Genomic DNA, 15,127 nt, shown 5'->3' with positions numbered 1-15,127 from the left:
AAGACTAGAGGGAAGGCAACTAGTCATCACCACCCACCGTCAACTCTTGGGCTACTGTTTTACCAAGGAATAGTGGTATTGACCGTCACATTATAAGGCCAAAAGGACGAGGATGTTTGGTGTGCACGGATTAGAGAACAACAACAATAACAGAAACTATCAAACTGAATTTACACCTTTAACAGTCGTCAAAATGCGTTTAATATACTCAGTAAATTTCTTTTCGTGTAGTCGTCTCTCAGTAGCACAGTACAGTGTTTGCGGACTTACAACGGTAGAAACCAGGTTTCGATATCTGTGATGGGCATGATGCAGTTTTATGCTAGATTCCAAACAGACAGTGCAAAGTAGTATTTCTTATGTCAACATTACTTGAACATAAACCACCTTTATTTTAGAATACGTACAACCTAACAAACACAGCCAATGTCCTAATGGATTCATGATGAGATTTAACCTCTGTTGTAAGTGGTGCTTCCCTTCAAAGCGTTTATATGTGTGAGAAGTACTTGTGACTTCTAATTTTTAAATAAATCACAAAACGAGAAACTGTTTTGAACAAACCAAGCAGTGAATTATTAATTATATACTTCATTCTATAATTTATTATTAATTGTCAAAATTAACACCACTTTCATCTAGAGCTCTTTTCTTAGATCCATGTCAACCAGGAACCAAGGAAGACACATATGTTCCTTCTCCAAGCAAGAGTAAGTTATACTACAAATAAGATTATTCAAAACTTACCCTTAACGTGAGACGATATGTGTAGATATGTGACATTTTGTCACATGTCGTGATGAAAAAATATTACTGGACATTGGATAGTAACCGATGTTTGTGTTGCACGCGTTATTCTTCCTTCATATTAAATGTCTTCAACCCCTTATTCATAAAGGTACAAAATGTAGTAATGTGTGAAGACCCGATCTCTTATAATATTCAAGTACACTGTGGACATTATTTTCTATTCTAAATAATAAATCTCTTACTATTTCACCACCCAAAGTAACATACGTAAAACACGATACACCAAACCACATCTATCATTTCCATTAATTCATTATTCACAGTTTGAGCTTTTCTGTTGTCTGAAGTAAGTTTTTGGACCAATAATTGTATGCCATAAGTATTTTCCTCTTCCTAGTATTGTTGTATTATTTAAACTTTGACTATTTTAGAAAAACTAGTTAACTAGAGCAGAGTTTTAGATCTGTTTACAACAAAAAGACCGTCCATGTACCTTCCCTTTGAATTGTTACCGATAGTTTTCCAAGCTATTCTCTTTCGTTTGTGGTTTATTTACACACTAATTACAGATTTCGTTGAACAATGAAACATATAAACAGTATTCAGTTTACAAATTGTTCGTATGTCAGTATCGACAATCATGCATCTTTGGAAGTCTGAGAACACAACCTCCTCCAATACCATTATCTAACAAAAACAAATCACACTTAACTCCCTTTCTTTATAACTTATATTTTTCCATTTCAGTACCATCAATATCAGAACACCTGAGTTCTCTCGTGATTGCTGCAGTAGGAATAACACTTTTGATAAGGCAAGAAAAAATATTTTCTGATGTTTTGTTCAATGTATTTTAATATAATTTCTATAGTAATAGTTGAACCATATGCGTACATACTTAATTATGAATTTAAAGTGGTTTAAAAATAAAAAGAATATTAATTACTTTGCTTTTAACTACAATAATAAATAATCAAAACGTTACAAACATTTGCAGTAACAAGAAATATATAAGGGGAAACTAGCATCATTATTTTACAATAAACTGTACTTTAAGCGTGGAAAATCATTTACAACTTAAACTATGGAACACTTTTTACAATAGTACAAGTTCTTCTGATAAAAAACATTCCTTTTAAGTATGTTATTGTTCAACCTGTTTTATATGTAAATACAATAAAGGTACTGTGTGTCATTCAAATACTTGAAATTAAAACGTGTAAAATATTGGCAACATAAACTATTACAATCAGAGTAATTGGAAAACACTTGAGATAAATACAAAAGGCATTTTCATTTAAACAAGTTATTTAGCTAATTAATGATTTCCAATTTAATATGATATTTAATTAAAATTGGAATTTATTAGCAAGTACGATAATTACTAAATTTTCCCTCTTAACTTATAATATTTTAATCCTCCTTACATTTGTTAACATTATTTTAGAGAAAAGCCACAGGGAACTATTTGCTATGTCCACTGCGGGGAATTGAACCCGTCTATTTTAGCATTCTAACTTCATATACTTACTGCCTTTATACTGTTTGAGGATGCCCCTGTGCCTCTCGTTGCTAAATATTATTATTTCTAGATTATAATTAATTCTATTTTTAATTGAAATAACACTGATGTATAAATTACAGTCAAATTAAATCACCTATGTTATTTATTGGTAGTTTTCTTCTGTAGTCTTATAATTTGGAAATGGTGCTGCCAATCAGAAAGAGGGAAAGAAGATGAGGTGATCGTCGAGGATGGAAAAGATACAATAAAGCCACAAAACTCAATAGAAAAATCAAATAAACATGGAAAGGGCAATAGAAAACACTGCACAACAAAGGTTTTGCTTCTTGAACACTGTTGGGTGTTCCTTATAGATTTTTGGCTGCTGATCACGAAACTTACATCCAAATTTACCCATCACGTACCGTTTCATCGAAATCTTCAGTTTCACCAGAACATTGCTATTATGGAAAAACGATATCAGGGCAACTGAAATCCGTCAATGCTTGCTGACTACTGTTGGACACTGCAACGTGATGCACCGGACATTGAATACAAACGAAAATCAGGAGCAAAACACTTTTAATTATGTTGAACTTAATAGCGTATTAGAAACATAAACGCAATTAAATACGTTATTGCCGGTTAACAGTTAACTGTCTATTTCTCAGAGTTCATACGTGATATATCTAACAAGAACGTAATATATCTTCAGTCACATGTATTTACTTAATTTCTATACATTTTTATGTTGGTGTTCTTCGTGACGTTTAGACACCGTTATAAATATAGCGTATTAAGGTTATAAACTTCACTCTTTAATTTTCATTTTATTTGAATTTTATGCAAAGCTACACGAGGTCTGCGCTAGCCGTCCCTAATTTAGCAGTGTAAGACTAGAGGGAAGGCAGTTAGTTATCGCCATCCACAACTCCTGGGCTACTATTTTACCAACGAACAGTGGGATTGACCGACACATTATAACGTCCTCACGGATGAAAAGGTGAGCACGTTTGGTGCGACGGGGATTCGAACCCGCTATTCTCAGATTAGGATCCGAACGCCTTAACCACCTTGCCATACCGGGCCCAGAAAGAAAACGTAAAGTTAGCTGGTGTAAGAATAATTAACCATATCGGGCGATACGATAAAGTTAGTTTCAAAGTTTAATAAAGATAATAATTTGTATTGTAAAAGGGAATCTATATTCATTGAACCTTTCTCTGTGGAATTTTATGAGAAGAAGACAATTATTTAAAGTTAGGATACAACTGTGGTGACCCATGGAGTAGCGCAAGTGAATAATTCACTGATAGTACTGTAATAAGACTAGAGAAAAATAGTTTATATTGTCAATGATATTCTAAAGTAACTGAATCAGCCTAAGTGGGTCTTTGACAATAAAAGATAACTATTTTGAGTTTACGACACAACTGTGATATTTCATAGAGTAAATAATTTTTGTACATACGTTTGTCTTATTTTGAATATATTATTATTTCAAAAAAGCTGGTAGCTGACTAGAAACAGGAGTCTACTAAAGGTGACATAGGGTTAACAGATAAAATTGGAAATGTTATATCTTTTATAAAGTATGGAACATTGCAAAGGAATGGAAGTCCATTACTAACAAGCAACAGCAGAAATATCAATAAGAAACAGCTACAGCAAGTTCTCAAGATGGTGCTGGTAAGAAACTAGAAAAGATTGACTGTCAGCTGTACAAAAGAAACAGAATAAAAGACGCCAGACTTACTATGAGAAAGAAGTTCCATTTCCATGATTAATCAGTGTACGACTAACAAACGATTTAAGTTAAGAAATGAATCAACAGAGCCACTAGTGATTGGAGCATGTTACAGATATTTAGAAGTACCAACAAATCACAACATCCCAGTAACTTAAGATGTTGAGGACAAAAGAGTGGCATGCCTACGAGAAATTGGTTGCAGTCGTGAGAAGCAATCTACTATCTTATGACCAAATGACAGGCAAACTACACGTGTGTTCTGTGTGTGCTTATTGATGGGACAATGAAAAAGTTTCCCATAAAAAAATAAAGATAAATGCACCATATTATGTGGGAGACCTGGGGACAAATATAAAACATCTATATTTGAGCATATGATTTGAAATATACCAGCGAGTAGAAACTGAGATACCAGAAAGAAAGAAGACTGATGAAGCATTGGTGGTCACCACTAGTGGTCAAGAAAAAAATGCAAGCAAGACATCAAGACCTTACAAGTGAAAAAAAAGAACATCCCAAATGTGGGTTAGTAGGAACTGAAGGAATCATAATAAAAAGTCCCTATAATATATATAAACGGGTGATTCGAAATAAACTAGATAGTAGAATATTTTAGGAACCAAACACAAAGCATTGGGAATCACCAACAGAACTGAAGAAAAGAAGAGCAAACATACACGAAGATCTTACAAGGGTCAAAAGGTGATATCACGAATGTAGGTTTGCAGAAACTGAAGGAAGCATAAAAGAAACACTTTACTGCAGAATTTTTGTGATAATATATGGGAGAAAATCGATCAGAAGACAAGGGGATAAAGCACTTACAGGGCAGAGGATTAGAAGGAATTGCTATACCAAATCAAACCAGGCAGTTATACTGGGGAAGTGTAGCAAATCATAACAAAAGATTACATGACTCAAATGATGAAACTGATTCACGAGTTGATTGTTCAAAGACACCTGAAAGCAGAGAAGATAGCAGATAGAATCACCATTAATCTCCATTAACGAAGAGTCATCAGAGACGCGAGCAGATGCTGCTGGCCATGCAGTATCTGTCAAAGGACAATACCTGGAGGGAAGGTGGTCGAGGTGTTACTAGGAGAGATTTATTAATTAAAGATTAATTAATCATGTGATTAATACATGGTGGTGTGCAAATTTGTAATTAATATCTAAGTAATATTTTATTTAATTAACTATTAATAAACTAATCAGGTGATGGATATGCAAAATTAAATTAATTAATATACAAGTTTGAGTAATAATCAAATTTAATATCAATTTTTTTAAAATAATTAATATGAAAGCCCTTGACTTTAGCAGATGTTTTTCCAGAAACGAGGATATTATCAGGCAGCATGACATGATTATGTCACTAATGCCAGAGGGCGTGCTGCAAAAAATGATGCCATCAACCACAGTACGAAGTTTCGGCATTGTTCTTTCCATATTATAACACTAGAGTCATAGTTTTCGCTTTTAGAGTCATTTTAAATGGCTCTTCTGAATGAAAATAACAGCACACAATAATTTTAGTAAATATAGTTTTACTGTATTGTAAAATAAGAGTTCAGATATATGGCATATTTTATATTTTTAAATAGTTTATTTTTTTCACTTATATAAAACTCCATTATGTTAAAGGTAGGCATATGTTAATCAAACAATGACTCAAAGAGACTGAAACAAGTAGTAACAACTTACGTCTTACAAAGGTGGATGGTGTTTCTACAGGACAACAGTGTTGATATATACTTCCATAGGGCTACAAATAAATGTTAAACTTTCTCAGTTTTGACTGATACTTGTGACTGATAAATTACATTACATTTGTTTTATAAAGAGGGATGGATGTTCCTATATGCAGATTGTGTTACTAATACATTTAATATGTAATATGATATGATTATGGCTTTCACTTCTGTATTTCTGTGGACTTACAATGTTAGAAAATACATTTAGATAGACGTGATGAGCAGCCACAGATAGCCCATTGTGTACTTTAAACAAAAAATAAACAGTTCTCTATTTAATTTACATGGCATAGTTTTACTTTTATAATGTTTTATATGTATAGCAATTACCGATAACACATTAGTTTACATTTCTATAATTAATATATTGTATGTTATTTGTTATATATTACATATATTTGTAACAAACAAAAATTAGTCCGAACAAAAATCAAAGACGTTGCACCAATTAAAAGGATCCCCAGGGTACAGGCTATAATGAGGTATATAAAATGTACCCTAGATTTTGAAGGTGACTGAGGATGTAGAACCCACATTGTGGTGGGGAAACACTGTCTGTCAGTCTTAACCTCTTCTCATCAGTCTCACATGAAGAAATTAATAAACAGTAAAAATATCAAAATAAATTGAAATTAGAAGAGTGAGATGTGGGTATTCAAGCCCATAATGTCCCACATCTATATAATCTCTCACTACCTGCAAATAGTTCTGGGAAAGTGACTGCTCTCCAAGGTAAAGAAGAAAAAAAATAAGATACCACCACTAGGGGTCAGTAAGACAAACACACTTCCTGAAATTGGCATTCCAGCCCCCAATATAATGGTAAGGAGCTAATTAGTGGCCTAGTAAACAAGTTATACTAGTATAAAGGGACCCTTTATAACTAGACCCAAAATAACTAGTATAACTTTCAACCACCATCCATTAAGTCCACTGTAACTACCAATTTTCATACTCTAAACAAGCATTTGTATGTTATAAGGTGTTCATCTGCATAAAAGTAGGCCCAAGTTGTTTCAGTGACCTTATTAATAACTGAAGGTACTTATTTATAACAAAGTTTCAGTAAACTTTCCTTAATTTTTACTTCTTTATATTTATTTAATACATTCTTATATTCATCACAGAATATCTTAATACCTTTATTTAATTTCTTTATTTAATTCATTAAATATTAATTTTTGGATCAATAATTCAACATTAATAATAAAATGTAATTCATTACAAATTTTATGAAATCTGAATAATTGTGAAGAGCAAAATATTTTAAATTCATATTATTATCAATTATTTTAATTCTTAAATCTAAAATAATGTGTCTGTACATTAGATATTGAAGTATTTTCAATTTCTATTCTACTGCATGAATAGTTTTAATAACATTATTTATCTCAGAATTTTTTAAATTAATTAAATTATCCAAATATCTGCAAGTTAAAGCAAAAATACCTGGATTTATGTATTGTTCAATAAACCTTTTCTCATAAAAATAAATAAATAAATTTGCAATACAAGTAGGATAGACAGCACCAAATGGAACTCCTACTACTTGTTTAAAACCTTGGTTACTAAGAAAATTATATAATTATTATACACACCAAAACTTAATATATCATTTATGCTTTTAGAGCTAAATTTTCTTTCTTCCGATAATATGGAAATATACACGTTCAATTAATGAATTTATAACAGAAATTGAAGCTTTTAATAGAATTGTGGAGAATAATGTAGTAAAGTCAAATGTTGGAATATTCTTTACTTGTACAACATAACTTGACACTTCTAACCACTCACTGTTGTATATACTTACAAAAACAACACTTCACTCTTCCAACCCTTATTGCTGAATATACTAAAAATAACATCACTTGACTATTCCAACAGCTCACTGTTTTATATACTTACAACAACACCACAACTCTTCCCACTACTCACTGTTGTATAAACTAACAACATCACTTGACTCTTTCCCCTAATCACTGTTGTATGTACTTACAACAACAGCACTTGACTCTTCCAACTACTCACTGTTATGTTCTTACAACATCACTTGACTCTTCCAACACTTACTGTTGTATATACATACAGCAACATCACTTGAATCTTCCAACTACTCACTGTTGTATACATTTACATCACTTGACTCTTTTCACTACTCACTGTTGTATACATTTACATCACTTGACTCTTTTCACTACTCACTGTTGTATGTACTTACAACAACAGCACTTGACTCATCCAACTGCTCACTGTTATATGTACTAACAAGAACATCAGTTGACTCTTCCAACCCTGACTATTGCATATACTTACAACAACATCACTTGAGTCTTCCAACCCTTGCAGGTACGTTAAGACCTCTGTGGATCTTAGAGTCCCACGACAAGTGTGGGTATTTTATACTGGTTATGAAACCACAAACAAAAATGAAACATTTATTTTTCGAGTAAAAATCTTTGTATTATTTGCACCAATAGCAACACATTAATGATGCTTAGTTAAAGGTTTAAATTGTTCATACTCAAGGATGAAGTGAGTAATTATCTTGTCTCGTATAAATCAGCCTCTAAACTGAATAATGCCAATTGGTTGTGTTGCTGTTGGTAGAACAAGGTACAAGGCTGACTTTTTAAAATAATGTGGTTGCTACACGTAACACTATTATACTCCTGTTATATACGTGCAATATGCAATCAAATCCTGGCCCTCCAGTTGATCGACAACCTATACAAAGGGCTGTCGGACAGTTGTTGTGACTGACGTAGTTACAAACATATTCGTAATGCAACAAAAGTATTTTCTTTCGGAGAATGAAATTATTATGAATATTTGGTTATCTGCTGTTTCTAGTGACGGGAATTGAGCCCCTGATCTTAGAGATTTAAATCTCGACATACTGCTATGTCATCAGAGAACATCATGAATATTAATTCTACTAGGGTTGAAAGATGTACCTTCGTCATCGAAACCTATGTGAAAATCCAAAAGAGTTGATGCCATTTTTGTTACCCTACCTACAAGTCAAATTAAAAGTTTGGATAACCAAGAGAAGTGGTTGCTGAGTGAACACCTAACTACTGATTGCACACCCCCTGAAAAATATTCAAACATGTTGACATAAACAAAACCCTTAAAAAACACAGCTGTTCATTAAAACTTCATAACATTGTCAAACTACATGTCAGCTAGAGTCCTGATTACATAGTTTTAAATCATTATCAAGTTACCCGTGTAGTACTGGAGCTAGTTTAACTACTTTAAAAGTAATTATTTAAGGCTGGCAATTTTAGCATGAGTACACCATGAATAATATGCATGTGTATAGCATATGCACTTATCCACAACTAAACTTTATGGCGCTTTGCGTATTAACTTTATAATTAGCTCACTTAACTCCTCTTAGCCTCCATCCTATACTAATATTACCCATAATAATATGAAATATTTACATTCCAGTACTCTTTCTTCAAATTTACAAAGAACAGCCAACTTCATTTTAACTTTGTGTATATATTAGAAAATCTTATAACTTATGTAAGAATGCAAAATTCATTACAACACAGGACTTAAACTATTTTTCTGTTTGTTCAGATCGAATTTTAAAAATACAGCACAGAACACACAAGAACCTTGTTACAGAACGACCAAAAACAAGTTAGAACTGCAACTTCGTATTCATAAAATGATTCGATTGGTTGGTCAGTCGATTGTTTGGCGTACAGCTGCACAATTTATAGTGAAATTCGATTTTAGCATTGTAAGCCTGCCAACTAGAGTGGGGGGGGGGGACAAAATGATTCGAAGACCACTAGTAATGATGGCCCGTATGATGCTGATTCTAAATATTTTGTGGCGACAAACACACTAAGTTAGCACTGGATTAAAAACACCTTTTTCTACCAAAGGTCTAAATCCACAATTAACCATCAATCAATTAGTTAGATAGTCAACTTTCTCTATGAATCCAAGTTATAGGCATATGAATACATTTATAAATTGAGAACTTTTGGAGAATTTGGAATTCTAGCTTATCACCACCATATTAGGAATAAAGTTGTTTCTTAGTTTGTATTACAAGAAGTTACACACAAGTAAAGAAGGAACTGTATCAATAGTTCTTTAAAGATCTACTTTCTACCCCACATTTATCTCAAGTCAATCTTTCTGTATCTAGTTCTTTGTCGTGGACAATACTTTAGATGCAACATTAATCACCTGGCTTTTCATGACCTGGAAAAAGTTAAACAGGTTTACATCCTGTGTGATAGCGGTTCAGTTGTATGATTCGATTGTAAATACATAAATGAAGTTTTTCGATGGATCCATAAACAGGAAATCCTGACAATTGGTCAAGAAAAGTGCATGTCCTATAAACACAAAGATCTACAGTTATATTATCACAAAAGACAGAAGACTCTCTAGAACTAAAATATAATTAAAAACCAAGTATTGAAGAACCTCAGTTTTGAGTGTTGTTTTTTAAACTATAAAATTTTTCACTCTGTCATCTATTGCAAATTCTCAATCTTTGATTCTCAAGCTCCATTCAGGTGGTTAATGGAAGAAAAGTATGAAAGGTTCCTGAGAAAGAAAACAAAATTAAAATGGTTTACAAACAAACAAGTTTATAGGTTACTGATCTATTGCAATATCCAGATATAAAAATGGAACTTCAAAACAAAAAAAGCACCTAAAATCAACAGAAAACATGATATTCACATCCAGTTACACCAGAAATTCATGTATGTATAATGATAAACATGAAAAAAAGAATAAACAGATGTGTACATGCAAGATATTCATAAGCTACGTTTTTGAACCATGTTTTAAAAAATATGCCAGAATATTTTATTAAATTCAATTTCAAAATTTTCTAATCAGTGAGTTATATGTAACTACAGCTGATATAAAACAGTATAAAACTGACCTTTAATAAGTACAGCTTTTTCCTTTGTTTTAGGGGACCAGTATTTTGTATAATACAATCACATTCAGTTCTAATACATTACACATGTATATATATTATTACTATTTATAAATAAATCTTTAAATTTCACTTACTTTTCTTAAAACACACAACAGTTACAGTGATTTATGACTATTATCTTAGTTCCATTGTAAATACCCACACTATCTATTGTTTTTTATCATTTCCTGTATACAAAACTATGTAATCAGTATTAGCTGAAAATAAGTAGTTAGTGTGTTGAATTGATAAATCTAACATGTATTGTTAAATGAATTTAGTAAAGTTATTTTATGATATCTTTTTATGATGTAGTCAGTTTATTATACATTAAGTTTCTGGTAACAAGCATGTGAAACTGAAACAATGAAATAAAACCAACTCAGAGTAACTGAAAACACCTGATTACAGTTCTCACAGATATTGTGTTAATTAAACTTAAAATGGTAAACTGACTCTGGTTCTCAGTCTTGTTTACAGATTTTACTCATTATTCATATCACATCACAATTATTAGTAAGTATAAATATCTACTGGGAATACTGTTAAAGAAAAGATCATTTGACAACCTGACAGATTCAACTATAATATAGGTGTGTTTGGGTGTTTCAATACTGGTTTAAAAATACTCTTACTGTTACATAATATAATCAATTACTCTTAATTTTCTAATGTTAATAAAAACTACACACATATAATGGCTCATTGCATGAAGCTTACCTAACAATGGAAATTAGAATGAGTAATTTGAAATGCAAAAGAAATTGAAGAACCAAAAAGTAACATAAATGAACAAACATTTATAAAAACATGTTTACAACCAGAGAAATTAACATTATCAGAAATCAACATATATTGCAAAGTTGTGTTCAAAATTTAAAAGTAATTATTACACATCTCCACCAGCAACAAGTAACAGAAATGTTAACCCAATGTGAACTTGTTTTTCTTAACATCCTGGAGAGCTTCCTGATATTTAAGTAACCAACAATGGATGTATAACATCTTTATCATATTAGATCAGAATTATGTTTTGTCTACATAGTTTATACACTTACTTGTAGAGAACCAAGAAAGATACCATCAAACATTCTGTATGCTTCCTAGAGATGTACAGCTGATGACTAAAGAATAAAAAACAAAGTATACAGTCACAAATACAACAACTTCTTTTGAAGACTCTCTCATTAATGTTTAATATACTTAAAATGTATCATTCATTATGGCTAAAATAATTACAATTTCTGTTATCTTAATAATTCAGATACAGTAACACCCCTTATAAACATTACCTTTTATAGATGAATAATTCCTACAATACACTCATACACACATATATATATATATATATATATATATATATATATCTGTATTTTATAAACTATATCAGAACTACACAACTGGTACTCTCATTATTTACAGTAACATATATTAAAAGCTGCTCATAAATTTCAAGTAATGATAGTTTGATTTAAAACTGTTAATGTTTCCTACATAAAAACACATAATGTTAAACTTTCCAAAAGTATACATCTTTATCAAATGTTAAATATTTTCAGCTTAAATATGTCAGACACAGATCATGTAATATTACAGAGATAACTTTCCTGTTCAATATAACAAATCTACTGATACAGTTCCTTTATCCAGCTACATTCACCTTTCAACATGTAACCTTTCCAGTGTCTGTATGTACTAAAACATGTTGATAATATTTACTGATTTCTTACTTTATGTAGAACTTTCATAATTTCTAGAGAACTTATTACAAGATAACATTAAACACTGTTAGGTGTTGATTATCATACATTTTGTACCATGTTATTTATATCAAAGCTAAGTTCACTGACCTGTAAATGATTGAGTAAATTTAACAATCCTAGCAATGTACTGTTCTATACACTCAAATCTGGATATATGTAAATATTTATGTCTGGGTATACATATTAAAGGACTCATATAGGTAACTATCAACAGAAGTATTTCATTATACCAGTGAAATAGATTTTTTAATTTACACATTTTCACGTAAACCATAGGAGAATAATGCTATTATTATATTTAGTACTTACACAGATATTAATGTAAATCTCTTTCAAACAAACACCTAAGTGCAAGACCACGGTGTAGATGAAGTCATTCTGCATGCAAACACTGACGGGTGGACATACGCTACAATTTTCATTTTCGTAGACACAAAATATTGTAATTTATTGCAAATAAGCATCGAATCTCGAATAGACCAAAACATTTGGGCTGCTGATACGTCAAAATAAAAAAATAGTCTTCGTGTTACACTTTCGACTTATAATCAAACAAATACAATAATTATTAGCCTGAAAAATAAGTTTGCCTTTCAATTTTGTCAACACTATTCGATAAGAAACTTAAAGAATCTTGGGCTGAAATCATTATTGAAATATTCTGTGTAAAACCTTACGGATAGAATGTCGTCCTCACTCTATGGAAAACATTTTAGAGGAATAAAACAAAGATTAATCAGTGATCATTTATATCAGAAATAATACTGCGTTGGTTAAATCTGTGACAAAAATTATATATATATATACATAAAATACCACCAGATGAGTTATAATACCTAATATACTCATCTGTCTATATGTAGGTAGAAAATACGAAATGAAGTTATTTCAAGTTACATCCAACGATACCTATCTCTCCGCCATAATCTCAATCGCCAGTTCCTGTAGATTCTTCCTGAATGTTCTATTTTACGTCATTACTAAAATTGATATAACCTGACTCTGTTTCATACACTTTAAATTTATTCACTATCTTTATAGAAATGTTAACGTCGCCAAATAATTTACAGTGTTTGCCTCTCAGTCGTTATTGTTGTTTTATTAACAATAAACTTCTAAATAAACAATATGATTTATAAATATAGTGCAGTTTTATGAAATCTCGTCAAGAACTCACAGTTGCAATAAATTTCATTTATCGTTTCCTCGGCTACCAAATAATTCAGTCTAGGAACGTAATGGGCATTTGGAGACAAAACGCATGAACTGGTTTAAGTGCTTGATGTACCGGGTTTCAAAAAAAGCTTTCTATGAAAGTAAGTACCATGCACAACGTAGTTGAAATGCAACATTTCTACACAATCTTTTGCTAACAATAATATGAATGAAAGTGTTTATCTACCAGGAGATATCGCGGTAAGTGTACATGTTAGTTTATCTTTTTCAGAGTTCTATCTTAAGAATTATTATTAGTTTTTACGAAAACGAGGAGACCAAACGTGGTTGAGCAATTAGCGTGACGAAACATGGATTTGTGTGTCGAACGTTTCCGTTTCGTTAACCCCGAAAACACGTTGTTTGCACTCTGGGTTCATGTGATTATGATAAGAGTGCCAGTGAAATCTTACTATTCGGTGAGTGTTTGGGTGTTTTTTCCTATAGCAAAGCTACATCAGGCTTTCTGCTGAGCCCACTATTCGGTGAGACACGAGAGATGGTTGTGGCTGGTGTCGACCAGCTGTCTTCCGTCTACCCCGATCGAAGTACGTTCGGATATCCACACGAATTTCATAAAGAAGGAAGATTTCGCGATAGATTATGATTTGAACTAAAGAGACTGTAAATAAAACGTTTCACTCTGCACTATTCTATATATTACTTGATTCTCTTGGATACATTTAGAAATGAAAAGTTAGTTACTATCACAATGAAAACGAAATTTCGTTTACTCAGACGTTAAACTAATACTGGATAAAAAAAGTTGGTAACGACATAACTGAAAATGTGAGGTTTTATCAGTTTTTATGTAGTGAAAATTATCCTTAAAAACAAAAGAAAAAGAAAAGGATATTCGGAAATTTAAAACTGTTGTAAGTAAGAAAGATATGAGGGGGTGTGGCACAGTGGTAGAGTGTTCGTTTTGTATGTGAAAGGTCCCGCGTTTGATCCCCTCCACGTGTGTGTTTTGTATTGAATTAACTATTAACACCATTAATATCCACTTGAACGAATCCTTAAGTTAATTCGTTTGAGCCGAGTTTATGTGAAAGAGTGTGGGGCACAAAATTTATGGATATGGGTCGGCTGGTCCTGAAAATTGTTTGCGTTATATATTGCACCTTGAGTGATGTACGATCGCCTTGTTTGAAACATTATTGTAATCTATTGTCAGCATTTGTAATACGTACGTTTCTTTAATTATATTCATTCGTAACTCGCTTCCAAAAGATGTAACATTTCTTCTCGTAAATAGTGTTCCGAGCGGTATTAAACTTCATCTGGCCTGGTGAGCTCTGGGTTAAGCAAAACGCTTCTTTCAATTTTTCAAAATCCCGAACGAACCAGATACAGAATGCAGCAGGCCTGGCATCGCCTAGCGCGTTAAGGCGTGCACTTCGTAATCTGAGGGTCGCGGGT

The 15,127-nt window shown here is 32.0% G+C and overlaps 1 long non-coding RNA gene across 2 annotated transcripts; it reads right to left on the bottom strand.

Moving 5' to 3' along the window:
* Positions 1-1,587: 1,587 nt before the first annotated feature.
* LOC143247235 (uncharacterized) lies at positions 1,588-13,963 on the bottom strand. 2 transcript variants are annotated; one of them, XR_013026444.1, is made up of 4 exons: positions 13,668-13,963; positions 12,800-12,986; positions 11,786-11,851; positions 1,588-10,342 (listed from the first exon to the last, which is right to left on the bottom strand). It is a non-coding gene; the product is annotated as an uncharacterized LOC143247235 (long non-coding RNA). The 2 variants fall into 2 exon arrangements; XR_013026445.1 differs by lacking the exon at positions 13,668-13,963 and adding an exon at positions 13,327-13,555.
* Between the last annotated feature and the right edge of the window lie 1,164 nt (positions 13,964-15,127).

The sequence above is a fragment of the Tachypleus tridentatus genome, chromosome 3 (genome assembly GCF_004210375.1).
Source record: "Tachypleus tridentatus isolate NWPU-2018 chromosome 3, ASM421037v1, whole genome shotgun sequence".
NCBI classification, from domain to species: Eukaryota; Metazoa; Arthropoda; class Merostomata; order Xiphosura; family Limulidae; genus Tachypleus; species Tachypleus tridentatus.
Note: the sequence above shows the minus strand (reverse complement) of the source record. Positions and strands in the feature narration are given on the sequence as shown.